Below are 22225 nucleotides of genomic sequence, written 5' to 3'. Positions count from 1 at the left end.
ACTGTCCAAAGCATCAACTGATATGCAGGAATTCTACCTCAGCACTGGATAGAGCAGGAAGTTGAGGTACTTGGGGTGGTGAGTTTAGTATTGTGGAAAGCTTTGGTTCATACAGTTGAGTACACCAACACCACTCAACAAGCAGTGGGCTTCTAATAAATGATCTACTGCAACATACCACACACTCACCACCTCTGCCGGAATGAGCAAGGCTCATTTGCTGTGTTTGTCCTTAGTGTAAGTTTGGGTTTTTCACAATCTTATGACTTCTTCAGTGATGTAACATTGAGGACAGCACCAACACTCTAGAAATTGTTCCAGCACCACTGGCTTGGGTGCCTTTCTTTGACATTTTCATGCTTTGTCGCTTGGGTGCCTTTGTGTGATGTTTCTATGCTTTCTGGCCTGGTTGGTTGACTTTGTATGACGTTTCCATCATTTCTTTCCGGGGTGCCTTTGTGTGATGTTTCCGCGATTTCTGGCCTGAGGCTTGGTGCCTTTGTCTGACGTTTCCATGATTTCTGCCCTGGGTGCCTTTGTCTGACGTTTCTATGATTTCTGGCCTGGGTGCCTTTGTCTGACATTTCCAAGTTGTCTGAGTACTTAAGTGTGAGATTACCATGCTTTCTGGCCTTGGTGGCTATGCAGGTCCTCATTTAGGTGTACAATTTACTATGCTTTGAAAGTTGATACAGCTAAATATGTTGTGCACCATTTTAGTTTTTCTTTTCAAAAAAATGTTCTTGAGGGGAGAATGACCCCCATGCAAACATCTCTAGCAGTCAGTAAGCTTGCTTACTTGCTATGCACTGTATGGGGGCTGGTCTAACAAAACTTGCTAGGGGCCAGGCTGCTTTGGGTTCCCATTCTGGCCTTGAGTGTCAATTAATGAATACTTTTTGTGAATCACAGTGTGTAACTAACTTTGCACACTTCCACCTTACCCTGCTTTAGTTGTCATACTACAGGAAGCCAAAGCTTAAAAGTGAGGCAAACTTTAAAGACTTTGTGCCTCTTTTCAGTGAGTGCTGCAGGGCAGGCAGGCGTATGAATTGGAAAAGGTCTGAATTTGGGTGGGCAAAGTAAGATCCATTTGGATTATACTTGTAGTCAGTTGTAGATGGTAATATATGTGCAGATGCATAAATTTCTTTGGAGCAAACTGCAAAAAAAAATAATTGTGCATGCAATTACTTAGATGAATTGACATCACACTTCACACATGTCTAGAATGTTTTATTTCACTTTGCTTCCCTAGAATGTCACACAGTGGGCAGAAGAAGATTTCAAGCTACTTCACAAAATTTAAACCCAAAGATGATGGGGAGCCTACTAATAAAGTAGCTAAAAAAGACCATGTACTTCAGGTGGCTGAAGGGAACAACACAGAAGATGAAGTGCAAGAGAAGGCACTAGATGAGAGGGACCCCACTACTAGCAGCAGCGTTATCACACCTACAGAAGAAAAGACACAAGATAGTCCTCTCCGAGATGACCAGCATCATGCTGTGGAGATTGCTACTGAGACAGAGGAAACTCCAAGCACTAGCAAACAATTTGACACATTATCGCTGAAACCACATTCAGACAGAGTTTTTAGGAAAGGCATTCTTCCTAAAGGTTGGAAACATGATCAAAAGATATATTTCCAACGCAAGCATCTGTGGTTAATTGTTAAAGGCCCTAACCTTGGCTGTTCTGTGTGTCGCCAAGTCCGTGATCTTGGTGCTGAGAAATCCAGGGGAATGAAATTGTCCAAAGAATGGACTGACTCTACTGTGAAGGCATATGGCACAAATCTACAACAACAGCAAGAATCATTGAGAAAAAAGATTGGAGAACATGCACAAAGCAAGGCTCATGTTGCAACTTTAAAAATCTTAGAAAATGCAAAAAAAGATTCTTTATTGCAAGTAACTGCAAAAGCTCAATCTTTACAAATGTCATCAACATCCAGAATATTCCGTGTAGCTTATAAGGAAGCAAAGCGGAACAGGCCAGCGTATGGTTTTGAAACAGAGATAGACTGCCACCAGTTAAATGGACTGGATATGGGTCGAATTTTGCACTCCAATGTAGCTTGCTCAAACATACAACGCCACATATCCTCAGAAATGAAGAGGAAGATATTTGCTCAAATTATTGAACTTTCCCCAAAAATAAGTATTTTACTAGATGAAGGCACTGCGTTAAATAGGAAAAGTTCTTTAATTGTGTACATGCGAATGCAGCTACCTGGCTGGACTCCCCAGCTAATATTTTTGTTGACCTCATTGAGCTGAGTGATTTGTCAGCTGACGGCATAGTAAGTAGTTTATTGTCTGCTCTAAAAAAAGATCCTATTAATATAAGTGAGGACTTTCTCTCCAAATGCCTGGTTTCAGTTGCCTGTGATGGAGCTTCAGTGATGTTTGGCCGTCACAGTGGTGTTGTAAAGAGGTTGCAAGAAAAAATCTCTCCCAATATTGTAGCCTGGCACTGCTCAGCACATCGCCTGGAACTTGCCGTTCATGATGTCATGAAAGATATTGGCGCTACAAATCACTTCAAAAACTTACTCGACAAGCTATATTCTTTGTTTGCCACAAAAAAACGTTTGGAGCTAAAGGAGTGTGCAGAAGTTCTTGACATTCAGCTCTGCAGAATAGGTAGAGTGTTAGATACTCGTTGGGTTGCATCAAGCTTTAGAACAGTAGAAGCTGTTTGGAATGCTTATCCTGCTCTCTACAAGCATTTTACTAGTGCAGCTGTTGATGCTTCCCGTGACAGTTCTAATCGAAATATGTACACCGGCCTAGGAAGGCGATTATCATCTATCCAGTTTGTTGCTAATCTTGGCCTCATGTATGATGCTCTTCAGGAGTTATCAGAGTTATCACTCGAGTTACAGAAACGTGATTCTACAATCATTGATGCCCATCGAGCTATTTGTCGGCAAATAGCAGTGTTTGAGGCAATGGTAGACCGGTAAGGAAAGCATTTCTCACAGTGTAAAAAGGCAATGCAAGAAAATATATTCCAGGGTGTGATGCTGCACAAAGGAAAGACCACTGACAAAATCTTTGAACAGGGACAGTTTTTTCGTAGCCTTGCAGAAAATCTGAGAAATCGTTTGTTGTCTACAGGCGGTACTAATTCTGCTGACAAAAAGGCTGACTATGATACACTGATTAACGAAGTAAAAGTTTTATACAAACAGTACTGGCCTGATGAGCTACCTGTTCTTTATGGTGAAAGTGACATTGAGTCTCTGTGTAAAAGATTCAACATTGCCAGCCGAGAAACCATACGTGCGTACAGAGAGTATAAAGAATCTGGAGGAAAAGAAATTAAAAGGCAGTTCAAGGAGCTTTTGATGGCTTTGCACACTATTGCTATCAGTACTGCAGAATGTGAGCGGGGCTTTTCTCAAATGAATCTTATTTGCACATCTACAAGATCATCATTGCTGACTGAAACAATATCTTCTTTAATGTTTTTAAATCTTGTTGGTCCACCATTTAAGAGATTCAATCCAATACCCTATGTTCAGTCATGGCTTGCAAAAGGACGGAGAGCAGCTGATGACACTAGGAGTAAAGCAAGGAAAGAGGAGGACTTGGAATGCACAAGTGATTTAGACTGTGTGTGGGCTTTTCTAGAAAAATAGATGCTAGCCCAGTCCAACTGAAAAATGGGTCATTGCAATGTTTTAAAAAAGTTAGGCTTTACTGGACTTTTGGGGAAATTTAATTGTTGTGTACTTTATATAGGTTATTTATTTGCATTGATTGACAGTGTCAATTTATTTAATATTTTCTTATAGCTGTCTCTTGGTTTGGATGTTATATTTATTATATTTTATATAATTTATTTTGTTTTTATAAGACTTACCTTGCTTTTTCATTTTAGAACATATTTATTTGTATTTATATGTTTTATGTTACATTATTTTGTCTTTATATGTTTACATTTTGTGTGGCACTGACTATGGCCATTTTGCACTAATAGCTATGACTTGCAATAGTGTGAAATTCAAACTGCCTCGTCATTATCTATTCCTTTGGCCTAGGTAGCTCTAGGTCCTTTTGGTGGAGATTACATTTTTCTGAGCTTTATGGTAAGATACAATTCTTTAATTAAAACGTCATATTTGGAATATATGCCTCTTTTCTAATCTGTTGTGTCTGTGTGATACAGAACTGCATAGTTCCATATTTTATTGAACTAATCTGTGTCTAATAAATGCACATATAGCCCCAGGGGACTAAGCTATAGTAACAAGCCCACTTGGTAATCCTCTTTTTTCAATTGTTTCTCTAACAAAATACTCTAGTGTACTGAATAATCACATACCCCTTCGGCCACTGGAAGTGCCATGACTGACTAATTCAAATACATTGCATGATGTTATTCACTTTCTCCGTTTAGAGTGTTTTAACAACATTTTGGTTTATTTTGGCACATAAGCTATGTAAAAGTTGTACCTTAGAACTCATAGACTGTTAAAAATGGCATACCCTACCCCAGTATTGTCCTTTCACCAAATCAGCACATACAGCACTGAAATGGTCCCTTTTCAATGCATTAGTGATTTTAGCTAATTTATCACAAAATTGAGCTTTAAATGCACTTTTGAGTTAATCTTTTTCAAAATGTTCACAGGGCAAGGGACCCTCCTATCAAAACCTTACTATGAGGAAGGCTCCCTTGCTGAAATTTCGGATCAGCCAGATATATATATTACCTCTAACTTTTAGCAGAGCCAGTTGAAAATGTGGGTGGAGCCAATATAGTAAGTGGGTGGAGCCAGTGGATGAAGTGGGCGGAGCCTGAGAAAAGTAGGTGTGGCCTCTGACAAACATTTGAGCACCTGCACTTCATATTTTACAAATTAAGCACTGCTCAGATGTGAGTCCCTTGCTCACTTTGCCGCTGGATTCAAGCAAGCCGGGCTGAAGACGGCTGGAATGCCAGAAACCGGTCCTTGGAAGCTTGTTACCGGTCCAGGGAAGACATGGCTTGGCAGTTCGGGCTGGACTGTTCCCATGAGACACAGGGTCAGGCTGATTTGCATATAGCCATGTCTGAACTGGGGTGGCAGAGTGGGCTAAAGAACGGTGATGGATTAAACCCAGATCTTTTGACTGGGTGTGAGTGTTTGATTGATTCAGATGCTCCGTCCATCACCACCACCCACTTTTGTACCGCTTTTGACCGCCATAAGTGTGGCAGGGTATGCTCAGACGTGAGTCCCTTGCTCACTTTGCCACTGGATTCAAGCAAGCCGGGCTGAAGACGGCTGGAATGCCAGAAACCGGTCCTCAGAAGCTTGTTTCCGGTCCAGGGAAGACATGGCTTGGCAGTTCGGGCTGGACTGTTCCCATGAGGCACAGGGTCAGACTGATTTGCATATAGCCATGTCTGAACTGGGGTGGCAGAGTGGGCTAAAGAACGGTGATGGATTAAACCCAGATCTTTTGACTGGGTGTGAGTGTTTGATTGATTCAGATGCTCCGTCCATCACCACCACCCCCTTTTGTACCGCTTTTGACCGCCATAAGTGTGGCAGGGTATGCTCAGACGTGATTCCCTTGCTCACTTTGCCACTGGATTCAAGCAAGCCGGGCTGAAGACGGCTGGAATGCCAGAAACCGGTCCTCGGAAGCTTGTTTCCCGTCCAGGGAAGACATGGCTTCGCAGTTCGGGCTGGACTGTTCCCATGAGGCACAGGGTCAGACTGATTTGCATATAGCCATGTCTGAACTGGGGTGGCAGAGTGGGCTAAAGAACGGTGATGGATTAAACCCAGATCTTTTGACTGGGTGTGAGTGCTTGATTGATTCAGATGCTCCGTCCATCACCACCACCCCCTTTTGCACCGCTTAAGAATTGTGTAGGCATTGTTTAGGAATTAAATGGCCTCTCTATGTGTTACCATGAAAAGAAAGTTCACAATGATCTAATTAACGCTCCATTAAAACACATATCACCAAGTGGATTTATAGGAAGAATAAGATAAAACAAGATTGGAAAAAGACACAAGTTTAGACTTTCTTATAGTGCACACTAACTTCACATAAACAAGCAACTTCGATTGACTTATAGTCTTACAGACAATACCATACTGTTTGACCTGACATCCTGGGTGTGGTTTTTTGCCAAAGTGTTAGCCTTCACTCTTCCTGTTTTGCTGAATTAGTTTTTGTTGGCCTTATGATTCGCTCAAATTTATCACTGATAACTAGTGCTAAAGTGCGTGTGCTCACTCCCTTAAACATGGTAAAATTGGCTTACACCCAATTGGCATATTTAATTTACCTATATGCCCTTATAAAAGTGGTAATACCTGTACAAAGGGCCTGCCAATTAAATGCTAAGAGTGAGCTTGCAGCACTTATTGTGCTACTCACTTAAATAGCCTTTCAAATATATCTCAGGTATGGCATTTTAGAATGTATGCCATTTTAAATTGCCATTTTGACCTGGAAAAATAAACCTTTATGTTGGCCTAAACCTTCTTTTTTAATATATTTACATCTCAACCCTAGGGAAGGCCCTAAACAGCCCATAGGGCGGGGGGCTGTATTTAAAATGCTGGGCATTTACTTTTATGTTTTACATTAACCTGGAAGTGAAACAACTCTTACATTTGTTTCACTACTACAAGTCTACGTCTTCCAAAGGATAACTTTGGGTTACCTTACAACATTTAATAAGTGATAACTTTTGTTTGGGGACTGGTAGAAATGTCTGGTTAGATGTTTAAGGAACTGTAATGTAAAACCCTCTTCAATTTAAAGTCAGATTTTGAGTCACAATTCTAAAAATTCCACTTTTGAAAATTGTCATTTTCTTGTCCTAACCATTTGGTAGCTGCAGCCTGTATACTGGGTCACATTACGAGGTGTAGTTGGCAGTTGGCCTTTGTGTATTCTTCCCTGACAATATAACAAAGGGGGAATGAGTGCTGGCAGGATGGGTCATCCTAACCTGATAGGAGAGGCTGAACTGTCCTCTACCACATTTGTTCTTCAAAGGAGTTTCGTCACCATATACACATCGGATTTCAAGCTAGCCATTCGTGACACCAGACATCCTGGGACCAGGGTAGGGAAGATAGACATTCCAGAACCAGATGTGGGGTGTCTAGAAGTTTCTCCCACTTCAAAGCTGGCACCAGGCATAAATATTGGACCCTCAGACCAACTCTTTAGTACCCTCCTGGACATGTGGATACTACAGAAGAAGGACTGCCCTGCTGCCAGAGGACTGCCCTGCTGTCTGAGAAGGAAGACTGTACGTGTTACCTTCAACCCAGGCTACCTGAAGTGACTCCAAGGGTCAGCTGATTGACCTCATGTTTAGAGGTACAAGGAAATAGCAAGTTCTGGAGGCCCAGCCCAGCTGACATGCTGCACCTGGACCTCCCTGGAACTGTCACTGACCCTTCCTGAACCCTGCGGAACTCTGAAAGACTCAGCCCCTGATCCCTAAGAGACGCCACCACAGGTCATGGGCTCCTGGTTCGTATCGGAGCACACTCCTCTGAAGTAGAAGGAGATATCCTGATGTTTTTAGATCTTCCGAACAAATAAAAGGCCAGTTCGTGAATAAAGCAATCGACATCACGACATCTGCACTTCGCGCTACAGCATTAACACCTCACGGCGACTGCCAATGGAAATCACCAGCAACGACCGTCTGCTACAACAGGATCTTCGCTCTACAGATACGGATATCCACGATGCCCAGCCTCCTCCTTGCGCTACAGTGATGTCGATCTACAACATTTTCCCTGCTCCTCACAGCCTCCTCCATCACAAATGTAACTCTTCGCACTGGAATTTGAGAACTTACCTTTTTCAGCAGGACTAGCCTGGTCCCTGTATCGGTCCCATGCTCTATCACTGTCAGCTTGAACTTGTGACTTTCCCCATGTCTAGCACAACCATATAACCCTGAGTGGCACTTTGTGCTATCAGGTCCTATACTTAACGTTAAACCTGTGAAATTGCATATCTCCGGTTCTAATGATTAGAAGTTTGTCATTTTGGTATCAAATATTTTATTAAATGTTATTCTATTATTTTAAATTAGTGTGGGATATTTCTTGTGTTGTGTTTTCACTTTAGTACTGTTTAAATGCTGCATACATGCTTTACACATTGCCTCTAGGTTAAGCCTGACTGCGTTTGTGCCAAGTTACCAGAGGTTTAAGTATAGGTTAATTTAGTGACTTTTTTGTTTCATCCTGACAGGGATTACAAGGACTGTCACTGTGGCTGTTGCCTGAGAAGGGCTCACCCCGACCAAGAAACCAACTGCTTACATATACCTACTAACATCCTTTTACACACAGATAGAGACATCTACAACCACCCACTCACACCTACCAAAAGACGTGCAGACACCCATGGTTACAGTCAACTCAAAAGTGTGGAAAGCAAGAGAGAGGAAGTAGGGAACTAGTTTGTTCATTGTGAATGGAATGGTCTTCTCCAAAACTGAGTGGTAGCGTATTGGGAACATTTATCATTTGGTAAGCAGAGGAAAACATGCTGCGGGCGGTAAAGAAGTCAAGAGAGGGTAGACAGTATAAAATGAAGGTTTGGTTTTCTAAACTGTTAGGTGCAAGGGCAAGCAAAATATATGTAGATTCCTGAGTCACACATTTAGACAAAGAGAGGCTAAAGGAAACAAAACAGGCATATACACATGTATACAGATCCATACAACATGGATAGATTGAAACAGCATGTATGCAGGCACATGGAATGGGGTTCATTGAAAGGAAGAGGAGTGTGCAAATACACAGATGGGAGTACCATGTCCACTTAGGCCTTGTGTTATTTATCACATCCAATATAAAACAGGGCCCTAGGGTTCATTTTTAATAGGATGTCATGAAAAATGACAAATTGTGGCACTCATGCAAACAAGGGCTTGCATGAAGTCCCACATTTTCCCAACACACTCGAAATTGAAGGTGTTATTTTTAAATCCTTGTTTGATGAAATCAGTTTTGAGGCGCGACAAGAATTTGAGTCAATGCTGACAAACTTCCAGCCCCTCCTTGAAGAAATTACTTCTTTTGGGTGATGGAAGGCATCAGTCTCTTGCCTGTTCAGTAAGGGCCTTGTTTCAAATATTCAACGGTCAGTAATAATATAGTGTTCTCTGCATGTTTATGCTAGCCTTCCAGTATAAAGTTAATAAAGTTGCTGCACAGCCCTGCTGTAATGTCGTGAGTACGGAATGTTTGTGGCTACTGATGGACTCCGTAGAACTGTGACCTAAGATTTAGAGCGTAGTAAATTGAATATAGGTTTAGAATGTTGAATTTGCGGTTACACACAAAAGACTAAAGACGAGCTATACTAACCTCCATGTGTGGAGTAGTCATTGCAAGTACCAAGGCTGGGGATGATGCTACAACTGTCGGAGCAATAAGGGGATTAATAACATTAAGATCAACAGTGCTCTCCCAGAGAGTTTGCCGTGGTACAGAAAATGGCTTGAGTGTTCTACATGTGTCTCCGTTGAAGTGCGCAACTGACATTTGGCATATTTGGAGTCAAAGAGCAGCCCCAGCACAGTGGAAAACATTTGATGCTAATTAAATCATCACTGAGAAGTCTACACATTGGTAACTGAGAACTTGTTGGGAAGGCCACACAAAAGGGTACTGCGCTACTACACAACTCAAAGTCATACATTTATATGCAGTGACAACACTAGAGGCAGATGCAACCAGGTTTTGAAAGAGTGACAAAGTGCAAGATAACACTGAGAACAGAAGTGCTGCGCGGCAGAGATCAACCAGGTGTCAGGCAGTAGAAAGAGCTGCTTACAAATAAAGCAATTCAAATATCAGAAACCGTCATCTGCATATCAGACCTGAGCAAAGAGAGCCGGTTGGAGTGGCTCCTGAAGAAGTGCCATGTTGTGTTACGTGGCTGTCCATACCCAAAGCGACGCATCATCAAAGCTGCTCGGTGGTGTCTCAGAACACCTCCCGAGGTCTGCTCAATGCAAAGGGTTCCAATGGAGACCAAGAGGGAGATCAAGGTTCCACGGGCTGTCCAGATTGACCCAGAGGCCAGCACAACACATGGCCTTAGAGATGGTCTGATTGCAGCAGGTTCTAGCGGACAGCATAGAGTGTTTAAAGGAACTCCACCCTTAAGGTCAGCCTATCTCGTATATGGTAACAATGCAGTTGCCTTCTTGAAACCACCACCACCATTCGATACCACCAAAAAGTTAAATGTTGGTGACAGATGGTTTGCCTTGACAGAGCCAATTTATGATTTCATTGTTGAGATTGAAAGAGCAGATGATAAGAAAATTATCAAGTACCTTAAGAATCTTGCTGGTAAAGGCATAAAAGAGGTCAGAAAGAAAATGCTGAGAGTTTACATAAATACAGTCAAATCAAAGCAGATTTGATTCTCAAGTTCAATTCAATCCCGAATCTAGATTATGAAAGATACATCTTCAGTCAAGAACAACAGAAAGCTGGTGAGAATAATGAAAATTTTGTATTCGTTGTAATGGCTATTCTTAGACTGTTAGTGGCTTCGGCATGGTTGGATCCTAATCCTCCCACATATCATCAATGGCTGGGCAAGGTATTATCTATACAAAAGTTAGAATCTGCTGTGTATGCCAGGAGGGGGAAAAAGGGTAAGAAACTTGGTCTGCAAATATGGGAGCCCCTTATTCGATGGAAACAAGGTCCCGATCATTAATTGTGGATTGTTGGGGGGGGGGGGAAACTGAGTGTGTACTGTATAGATACTTTATGTATCTGGTGTATATATGATTTATTCTGGGCAAATTGGGTATGAATTGGTACCATATTGTTTTCGCTGTTTTTCGTATATGCTCCTATTGTAATTATGAATTTGTGCTGTTTTACATTGATCGCTAATGTGTCCTGCCCATGATTTAAGGGAAAAAGGGGGGAAAACTCTTCAATAAAAATATTTTTAAAAAAGAAAGCTGGTGAGACCATTGGCAAATTTGTTGAGAGACTGGATACACTCATCAAACACTGTAAATTCAATGATTTTAATGATGAGGAAAGTATGTGCTTCAGAGTGATTAATGGATGCTTGTCAGATTCATTCAGACAACGAATGCTGAGAGAAACTCTTAGTCTGGAGCAAGTTCTCATGGCTGCCAGAGCCGAAGAGCTTGCTGATAGACAAGCTGCTGACATGGAGGCCTGAGGTGCCCAGAGTGAGTCAGTCATGATGTGTGAGAAATAAGCTAAAGCACAAGGCCGACGGACATAGAGTTAATACTCCACAAAAAAAGAAGTTTGCTTCAGGTGTGGATTTGTGTTTTCACATGAAGGTGAATGTCCCTCCATTGGGCAGATCTGCAAAGGCTGTAGAAAGGAGAACCATTTTGTGATGGTGTAGAAGGTGAAGGAAAAAGTAGGTGCGTCATTGCACGAATACAAAATGGCCTCCCAAATGTTCAAGAAGCGACGTTCAATGCATGTAGATAAGTGCAAGCGACTACATCAGCTGAGGCAACCTTATGCCAAACGAAGTTGATTGGCATTTAAATCTTCATCAAATATTTCTTAGGTGTCAATATCAAGTGAAAGGTAAGAAGATGGGTGTGCCATGTCAATGTTCATCTTAGAGAAGCATGCTCCTGTTGGACTGGCAACCTGTGAGGAAAAATACCAGTCCAAGAGAAACCAACAGGACAAAGCACAAAAGTCATTCAAACATTGTCTGAAGATCGCACTAAAAGTCAATTGTTGTTCAATAACTTTAACTTCATTATTGATAGCGGTGCATCAATAAATATTATGCCTGAAGAGAAATATAATGAACTGGCTCCGGTGCCCCAACTTGCACCATCAACAACTAAAGTATATACCTGGGCTGCATCAACCCCACTAAAAAGTCAAGGTTCATTTGTGGCAACGATGAAGCATAATAAAATAAAAGTACAAGCACCCATTCATGTACTTCAAGGTATGGTATCAAGCACCTGTTTGCCTATCTTCAGCACAGCTGCTGATATGGAACTGATATCTATAAACTATACCATGAATATTCACCATGAAAAAGTAAGTAAATTCCCTTCTTTTTTCATGGGTTTGGAAAACTCAAGGCTATGAAAGTCCAATTACAAATTAATGAGGACATCTGTCCTATTGCTCAAAGACACAGATTATTTGCCTCTCACTTACAGGAAGCTGTTGAAAAATAACTTGAATCTTTACTCAAGAAAAATATCACTGGGCGGTCTTCTTTTCCAACCCCATGGGTTTCTCCCATAGTGGTAGTACCCACAAAGGACAGTGAAGGAGCTGTACTCATCAGTGTGGATATGGGCCAAGCGAACAAGGCCATTGTAGGACAGTAGGATCTGCTTCTTATGGTCACCCCTACTTTTTGCTTCATATTATGCTGTTTCTGACTAGTCTGACTGGGATCCTGCTAATCAGGACCCCAGTCTATCTGCTTTCTCCATAAACTGTTATGTTATGTACTTAGGTACACTCCAGATTGGATACTGGGGTACCCTTGTCAGTCCCTAGTATATGGTACCCATATACCAAAGGCATAGGTACCCCAGAGGCTTCCCATGGGCGGAAGCATGTATTATGCCATCCATGAGAGGCCATGTAAAATGGAACTACAAGCCTGCCATTGCAGCCTGTGTAAAGTGGTGCATGCACCACTTACTTAAGATACAGGCTTGCTATATCTAAGAGTCACTATACCTAAAACCTATAAGTCACCCCTATAGCAGGCCTTGACAATCCTGAAGGCAGGATGCTTGGTTCTAAGTAAGAGGTTGCCACTGCATGAGCAGGACACCCCTGCAGCCTACAGAGTCCATTATCCCAGGTTGTTAGTGTTGCAGCCATTTACAACATATAGAGTGTCATTATGCGACCGCATAGTTGCCAAATCTATAATGGCTGAAAGTAACCCAATTGTGTTTGGTGTCAAACATTGTGGAATCATACCCCCACACGGGTATGATTCCAACCCTCAGAAACGAGCTATGTGAGGTCCCTGGTGTTCCCGGTACCAGCCTCCTTGTCCCGGGCAGCCCAAAATGGTTGCTGCAGACTAGAGACAAATTTGTGCCCTCCTGCTACTGAGCCAAGATCAAGCAGGGGAAGGCACTTGCCAGTGACTGAAAGTCTTCACGAGGGACACATTTGGTGTCCCAGTGCATAATACAATTCAAACTAGTCAATGTCTCCTGATCTGATGCAAAACTGGACAAAGGACATGGGAATAACCTCCCCACTGTCCAGATCCTCCCCTGGGAGGGTCCCCTGAATATGTCCTCCCTCTCCTGTGGGTACAAAGGGGCTTACCTGGCTGTAGGACCGTAGATTTGATGTGAACAAGATTCTGATCAGTAAACTACTGACCTTCGACCGTCTGGACACTCTGGACTTCGCTGGACTTCGTTTGGGCCCGACTTCGTCTCCCTCTCCGTCCAAAGCATTGTCTGTGTCCATGCACCATACCGGCTCTGTGCAGGACCTGTGGAGCATCAAGGACAACTGACGATATCTCCCTTGGAGTCACTCCCCTGCAAACGCAGGCACTACATCATGATTGATCGGTCTGCTGCTCCAGCCGCGGCCGGTAGGGGAGTACCTGACGGGCAGTGACGTGTGGAGGGGCAGGGTGGGGGTTAGTAATGTATGGATAATGGAGGTTTGCTGCTAAGTAAACATATAAATAAATCAAACGAATTTCGTTGCATGCACTGCATCCCCAAATGCAATGCAGTGCGCGCAACGAAATTCGTTTGATTTATTTAAATGTTTACTTACCTGCAAACCTCCATTATCCATACATTACTAACCCCCACCCTGCCCCACCCCCTCCCCACATCACCGCCCCGGCAGGTACTCCCCTACCGACCGCGGCTATGCTGCTCCTGAGCTCCTATGGACTCCAAAGGCTCCAGCAACACAGGACATGGGTTTCCAAGTCCCTCAATGTTTAAGCTGCCCTCTCACCAAGTTTGAGCCCAGAATCCCTTACTGGGGCTGCAATATCCGTACATCTGAGCATTGCATACTTTTGCAAGTGCATATGCTTGTTGGCGTTCCCAAAACAAGTGCACTGGGTTCCAAGCAGCCCCAACCTCTGGCACCATTTCCATCAAATAACTTTGGCCTCTTCACACTGAGTGCGCAGTGGGCTATTGCTTTGTGAAACTGCTCAAGGTCCCCTCATGACTCTTGTGCCTCTGACCTGTGGGTGCTCTTGAGAGTCATCTTTGCTTTTCTTGATCTTCCCTGGTTGCTCCAGATTTGCCCTGACTCTCCTGTGGTTAGTGAGTCTCCTGGACCTTGCTGGTACGAACCGTAACCTTCTTTGACCTTCTGCATGGGTTGCCATTGCCAAGGCTTGTTGGGGCACCAGCCAGACATTAACCCCTCAGCACTCGACATCCTTTGTGGGACAGCTTGCATCCAGCTCCTGGCTGTTCTCGACATCTCCTGGTCCCTGTGGCTGCAGAGTCAAGTACCCCCTCAATGCACCTGAAGCACCCGACGTCGGAGGGAATTCGTCTACCGAGCCCCTAGTCACTCCTGAGTGAACCAGAGTCTGTCCCCGCTGCTTTCAGGTACTCTTAAACAAGAATCCACCTTTGGATTCCAATGGACTCTTTTCTTCCTTCCAGGAGTGGCTCTTCTTCGAAGTCCTCCATTGTGTTCAAAGGCAGTTTCCGACACCACTTCAGCCCTATGCACCAGGCTTCACTGGGATAGGTAACTCTGGTCCTATGGTATCCATGGGTGGGATGGCTCTCCAACCTCCTAAGCTCCATGGGGTTTCTTCGAAGTCCACTTGGAAGGGTCCTTAAACTTTAAAACTGCAACCACGACTCTCCTATTGAATTGTACGGTACACGCGGTTGTGTTCCCACACTGCACCCATCCTCCGTGGGGTCCCTACTTACTCACCTTGGGTGAATCCTTGGTGTTCCATCAATTCTACATCCTCTAAACGCTGTCTTGACTCAAGTCATTGTTCTTATACAACTATTTTAGTATATGGTTTGGTCTCCCCCTGTTGCACACTGTGTATTAGTGCTATTTACTATTGTTTCTGTGCTACAGTATTGTGTGCGTTGTGAGTACCTTTGTGTAGAAGATACTGTGTCGTACTTTTAATGTGTTACATTAATTAATCCATATTTTTATAACTACTGTGTGGTTCTCCTTTCAATTAATCAATACTATAAAGTTGCATTCTGGTAAAAGAAGTTGCTTAACATTCCTTCAAGATTAAGCCTGAAGGCTGCTATCCACAGCTACCACTTGGATAGCTTTCTAACGTTATCTTTGACCTCTTAAATCACCATAAGGGTTGTTTGGACTGGTACACTGTGCCCACTTTAATTAGTGGACAGCATATACCAGGCCAACTTCTCACAGCCATTGAAAGAGAACGACATCTAGGTCCACACATTGCTGACATGATGAGAAAATTGAATGGGGGCAAAGGTTTTCTCCCAGTGGATATCAATAAAGGATATCATCAGTTGGTATTTGAGAAGAACTGCAGGTAGAATGCAACCTTTTCTACATATGTTGGTCTATTCCGCTAAAAAGCGACTACGTTTTCGTATGTCATCAGCAACAGAACTATTCCAAGATGTCATATGACGCATCATACCGCCTGTCATGAATGCTTTCAGTAACAATGATGACATATTGGTTTTCGGAGCTACATAGAAGAAGAATGACAAAGATCTCACGCACATGTGTCAGTTGCTCACAGATGCTGGTTTAATGCACAGAAATGTGAGTTCCATAAGACAAAGTTAAAATTCTTTGGCCATATCTTTTCTGATGGGGGCATGGCATCCTATTCTGCTAAAGTGCAACTGCTGTCAACTGCCAGTCCCCCACACGATGTTTACATGTTATATTCCTTTCTTGGCTGGTCAGCTATTGCTCTAGATACATACAAGACTTCATTACTTTCAGTGTGCCAAATAAGAGACTTGACCAAAAAGCATTTTTTTTTTCTTTGGTCAGATGAATGCAGCAAAGCTTCCAGACAATCAAGCAAGCTTTTGAGAACACCACTGAAATGGCATATTTTGATCCAAAGCTACATACTGTTGTAGACACTAGCCCAGTCGGGATGGGTGTCATCCATGTACAGCACAGTGGACACCGAAATGCTTGAAGACGTATTGTGGTGTACACCAGGCGAAGTTTGTTCCAAGCTGAACATGCTTACAATCTGAATAAGAAAGCTTGGCAGTGGTGTGGGCTTTTGCACATTTCCATGTATTCTTGTATGGGAAGCCCTTCATGCCTGTGACCGATCATCAAGCATTACTGACTATCTTTGAAAATCTAAAAGCAAAAAGGTCTCCTCACAATGAACGTTGGGGTCTGCGACTGCAAAAATGCAACTACATTATTGTGCATCGTCCAGGGAAAGATCAGAACCCTGCCGACTACTTCTCACTAGAGCCTCTACAATGCTCTATCATCCATTCTAAGACAGCTGAAGCTTACCTAAATTTCATAGTGAAATCAAACACTCCATCTGTCATTTCACAAGAACATATTGTTACTGCCACAAGTCAAGATAGTGATGTGCTGAAACTGAAAGACATTATTACACATCAGTCTTGGTACCAGCTCCCTCTTGCCAGCAACAATAAATATCAAAAGTTTAAGAATATCAAAGATGAGATGACCAGAGAGCCTGCAACAACAGATAATTGAAGTATCCTATTAAGGACATTGTGAAATTGTTGCCACCAAACGTGCTCTTTGAGGCTGAGTCTGGATTCCACATTTTTATGAGAGGGTTGAAAAATTATTAAAGGCCTGTCATCTATGCAACTGCCTGTCATCGACAACCACTCAACACCCGGTAAACATGTCAAAGTTGCCAATGAATGCATTAGAAAGAATTGCAGTGGACTTCCTCAGGTCCTCTTGACAACGGCATCACCTGATGGGTATCATTCATAAATATTCCCATTTTCCATTGATTGAACTTAAGAATGTGTTATTAAGAGATTTATCAGCATTTTTGTGACCTGGGGTATCCCTGTGATTTTAAAGTCTGACAACTGCCCACCTTTCAACAGTCAAGAATTCAAGTACTTTCTAAGTCATCTTAATGTGAAGCATCAGAAGAGCACTCCTCTGTGGCCACAGGCCAATGTCTTTGTCAAGCAATTGATGAGTACTCTAAAGAAAGCTGTACTGTACTAGAAAAGCTCAACCTTAAGCCGTTTTAAATTCCACTCTTCAAGTTTACAGCTCAACCTTTCACTCGATCACAGGTAAAAGTCTTGCAACCTTGATGTTTGGGACAGCCATGACAACCAAGTTACCTCAATGGACCAACAGAAGAGTAAATGCCGAGGAAGAAACATGTCTGAAAGACTTGGGTCGCAAGAGGAAAATGAAAGCCTACGCAGACAAATGCCGACATGAAACAGATATCACCTTCATTAGAGTGATAGAGCTATTGTTCATCAGCAGAGAAAACAAACGTCTAATGCTCCTTTCGATGCTGAACCATTTCATGTTGTGACCAGCAAAGGAACCATGGTGACTGCCCAGCATCCTGGGCAGCCAATTACGCAAGATTCCTTGCATGTCCGACATGTGGCTCATCGCTTGCCATGTATTGATGTCACCGTAGAGACTGGGTCTAAAAAGACAAGTGAAGAACCCCTGACTGTTGCTGTCTCTCCATTATGAATGCTAGTCCTGGACATTCTTACTGATGATCCCCAGTTTCTGAAGACACAGTCACAAAGTGTGATCCACATACCACGAAGACTCATTGAAGAGCACTAATTGTATACATTTGTAATAACGGGGGAGATGTAGTGTCCTGTTAGTATGTAATGACAGAACCTTTGTGGCGGCTGATGGACTCCGTAGAATTGCGACATAAGCATTAGAGCGTAGTGAATTGAATGCAGGTTTAGAATGCTGAGTTCGCATTTACACACAGAAGAATAAAGAAGTTTTATACAAAGCTCTGTGTGTGGCATAGTCATTGGTGAGTACTCGGGCTGGGGAGGATGCTACACCTGCTACAAGTTTGACAGTAGCAAACCCTATTTGCTATAATCATACATATGTTGTAATATAATTCAGTACCTTAATTTATTTAGTCCTAACCGTGAGACAGCTAGTTTTACCAGATTGCACTCTATAACATGTCAAATGAGTATTATGAGATACTTTGATGAAATGAAACAAATGAAAACCATAAGTGAAAGTATGTAAGTAAAGCCCAAGAACAATAAAGGCATGCAGTCAACATGGATAGGGGTATTTAAATGATTTCTGACCTTCATATGCCTGCCTTCAGATCAGTGAAACACGTCTTGGCATTTCACAGCAAGATGAACAGGTGAAAGAAAATATTACACATGGTTAAATTGTGTTACAGTGTTACACTTGTTATGTTTTCTTTTCTTTTTCTTGTCGAACAACTTGTTTGCCATTCAGCTAAAATACAAAATCTTTTATATTTATAAAATAGAGGGAAGACACTTGAATTAATTTATCTCTCTAAGAGTATAGTCTGTACCAAATACTTCTGAAAAGGTGCTTTAAAAGGTAACATTTGAGAAACTCTTAGGGCCCGATGTAGGTAATCCCAGATTACCGATTCTTAAATACTGAATCATACCGATTCGGTATTTAAGAACTGGCAATCGGGATGTAGGGAAAATTACTGAATCGGTATGAATCGGTAATTACCGAATCGGTATTTACTGATTCGGTAATTGGGGGGAACATTGAAGGGTGGCAGGGTGTCACTTTGACACCCTGTTGCACCCCTCAATTGTGCATGGGTGCACATGTTGCAGACATACATGCCCTTAGGGGATGTCTGCAACATGGCACTGTTTAAAAAGCAAAAAAAATGTTTTTTAAAGGGTTTTCATTATTTACCACCAACTTCTAGTTGGTGGTAAATAACGCATTCTTAAACCCCTGTAGCACTGATTACAGTGCTACCTACATGTCAAAATACAGATTCTGTAAATTTACCAAATCGGTATTTTACCGATTCGGTAATATTACTGAATCTGTATTTTAACATGCCCCTACATCCCAAACTCCAAATACCGGTATGTAACGGCCGAAATCGGCCGTTACCGACCGGTATTTGCCTTCCTACATCTGGCCCTAAGTCTGGAGCATGTTCTCATGGCGGCCAGAGACGAAGAGCGTGCTGATAGACAAGATGCTGACATGAAGGCCGGAGGCGCCCAGAGTGAGTCAGTCATGATGTGCGAGAAATAAGCTAAAGCACATTGCCGACGGACACAGAGTTATACTCCACAGAAAAAGAAGTTGTGCTTCAGGTATGGATTTTTGTTTTCACTTGAAGGTAAATGTCCCACCATTGGGCAGATCTGCAAAGGCTGTTGAAAAAAAGAACCATTTTGTGATGGTGTAGATTAACCCACAATTCGGGTTTTCAGTTCAGCCTAGCCATGCTTCAATCACTGTATAAGTAGCACGAGAACGAATGTGTTCTGTAATTAGTTACCTCAAATATTTACAGACCTGTTAAGCCAGGAGTGTATTCCTGGGAGCCGGGCCATGCCGGGCATCTGTACACTGTATAGCATTTGACACGATGAATATGTTGAATGATTATATCACATGATAGATACCTTGACATATTATATGTTGCTCCCAAAATATTTTATATTCCTCTGATTTGTATTGCTGTAATACTTGTGTAATGAGGATTGCTAACATGTTCTTATTTATAGGCAGACACATTCGGGCAATTTACTAAAACAAAGAAAACAAGAGTATATTTTCGTAAAAAAGCACGGAGATAGCATGGGTGTTAAGAATTATCTACTAGATGTGAGTACTGCATCTAAGTTAGCAATATATATTTCACACTGTGTGCTGCATAATGAGTGCCGCCATTGTAAATATCAGTAGATGGATGGCAGAGAAGGGGATGTTTACATGTTGCCTGCAATGATAAGTTCTGAGATGTCCTGAGGGCAGTCCCTGGAACAGATATTAAGCAGGCATTTGGCCACCTCCTTTCCTGTCTAGCACTACAGAATGAATTATAGATATATATATATATATATTCACTGAAAAAACCATAGGTTATAGACCATATATAGTTAGGAATTAGCATTTACAAAACCTTGAAAATTCACTGAAAAAACCATAGGTTATAGACCATATATAGTTAGGAATTAGCATTTAAAAAACCTTATTTTACTCACACAAAACCATTGAAATTCCATATATAGTTAGTTGCACTAACTATATATCGCGCACCCGCAATCCACTGCTGATCATGTCACATATTACATCATTCATGACATGGTCAGTGACATCACTGATGACATCACTGATGACATCTCAAATGACATCACTGATGACATCTCAAATGACATCACTGATGACATCACTGATGACATCTCAAATGACATCACTGATGAGATCACTGATGACATCATCCAGTGACTGTGTGTTTCTGTAAAGTTTAAATATGTTTTACATATTGAAGAATGAGTAGATGTATAAGTGTCTGGACGAAGGATTTAGTAGGTGCATGACTGAATGTATGAGTGAGTGATTAAATGTGTCTCACTGAGTGCATGGGTTAGTGAGTAAACTGTCTTAATTTGTGCATCATTATGTCTGTTGTTCTGTAAACTGCTGCATGTGTTGATCACTAGCTATATGATTAACTATATGGGTTATTGATTGATTGTCCAAGTATTTGTATAGGAGACTGAGTGTGTGTGTGGCTGGCTGGGAGGTGTGTGACTCTGTGCAGATCAATGTGTACTTGTATCAATGATTGTATAAGAAAGTAAGTATGTGTTAGTATATGTTTGAAAATGTAAGGTGCTCTATGTTTAACTGTATAGACAAGAAAATGGAAGTGTGATTGATTCTTTACAGGACTGACTAGGTGTGTGAGTAACTCCATGGATGAGTGGCAGAGTGTAAGTGTCTGTATAGGTGTATGAGTGCATATGATAGTGTTGTAAAGATGAGTGATTGTATGTATGAATGATTGTATGGGTGAATGAGTGAATGTGTGTGTAGACGTAGGAATCAGTGAGTACGTATGTAGTAACTAGTATTGGTGTGTCAATGGTTTCAAAAATTATACTCTGTATTTAACACTGGGTGAAACAGAGGTTATTTTAAAACGTGAGGAGATGCATTGTATTGTCACATGAATGATATCATCAGTGATGTGGTCATTGATGTCAAATGAGATGTCATCAGTGATCTCATCAGTGATGTCATTTGAGATGTCATCAGTGATGTCATCAGTGATGTCACTGACCATGTCATGAATGATGTAATATGTGACATGATCAGCAGTGGATTGCGGGTGCGCGATATATAGTTAGTGCAACTAACTATATATGGAATTTCAATGGTTTTGTGTGAGTAAAATAAGGTTTTTTAAATGCTAATTCCTAACTATATATGGTCTATAACCTATGGTTTTTTCAGTGAATTTTCAAGGTTTTGTAAATGCTAATTCCTAACTATATATGGTCTATAACCTATGGTTTTTTCAGTGAATTTCAATGGTTTTTTAATAGCAAATATCATAAGCTGTCGAATGTCAAGTACGTGGTAAGTGAAAACATTTTCGTGTTTATGCACACTGATCTGCTTTGAATGGTGCCCCCCCCCCCTCATTTCTATTAGGAGTACTCTCTCTTTGCAGATAGTGAAAGGTAGTTAACGCAGGCCTTTGCCCCCGTTGTAATCCGTCGTGCCTGCTTCTCTCTCCATTTGATTGATTGTTATCCAAGTATTTACTGTTTTAGAATTAGTTCTCTTTGGTTCATTCTCTATTTACAAACAAACACAGAGTCGCAATACTCTGTTTAGTCTTTGCAGATAACGAAAAATCGTGTAAAAAAAAAGAAAAGGAATCGAGCAAAATCAGTAGGCCACTAATGGGATCTCTTTTTGACCTCGCTAAAATAGAAACATTAGGAACAACCCCTCATGACAAATACAAAACTAGTGAGATGAACTGAACTCCACACAATGATGGCTGCAAAACAGCTCGGCTCCGCCACCCACCCCGCCCAAAATAACGATAAAGAGCGGCTGCCATGATTGGTTGCGGAATGGCCACAACGGAGCTACGAAATGGTGCTGCTCTCATGCTAACCCCAGCTTCGGTCTGAAACATCCAGAAACACTGTA

The 22225-nt window shown here is 41.9% G+C and overlaps 1 pseudogene; it reads left to right on the top strand.

Moving 5' to 3' along the window:
* The first annotated feature begins 1259 nt into the window (after nucleotides 1-1259).
* Nucleotides 1260-3695, top strand: LOC144773743 (E3 SUMO-protein ligase KIAA1586-like; annotated as a pseudogene).
* Nucleotides 3696-22225: the final 18530 nt, after the last annotated feature.

Source organism: Lissotriton helveticus, chromosome 8, assembly GCF_964261635.1.
Source record: "Lissotriton helveticus chromosome 8, aLisHel1.1, whole genome shotgun sequence".
In the NCBI taxonomy this organism is placed as follows: Eukaryota; Metazoa; Chordata; class Amphibia; order Caudata; family Salamandridae; genus Lissotriton; species Lissotriton helveticus.
This window is presented reverse-complemented; position numbering and strand designations above follow the sequence as displayed.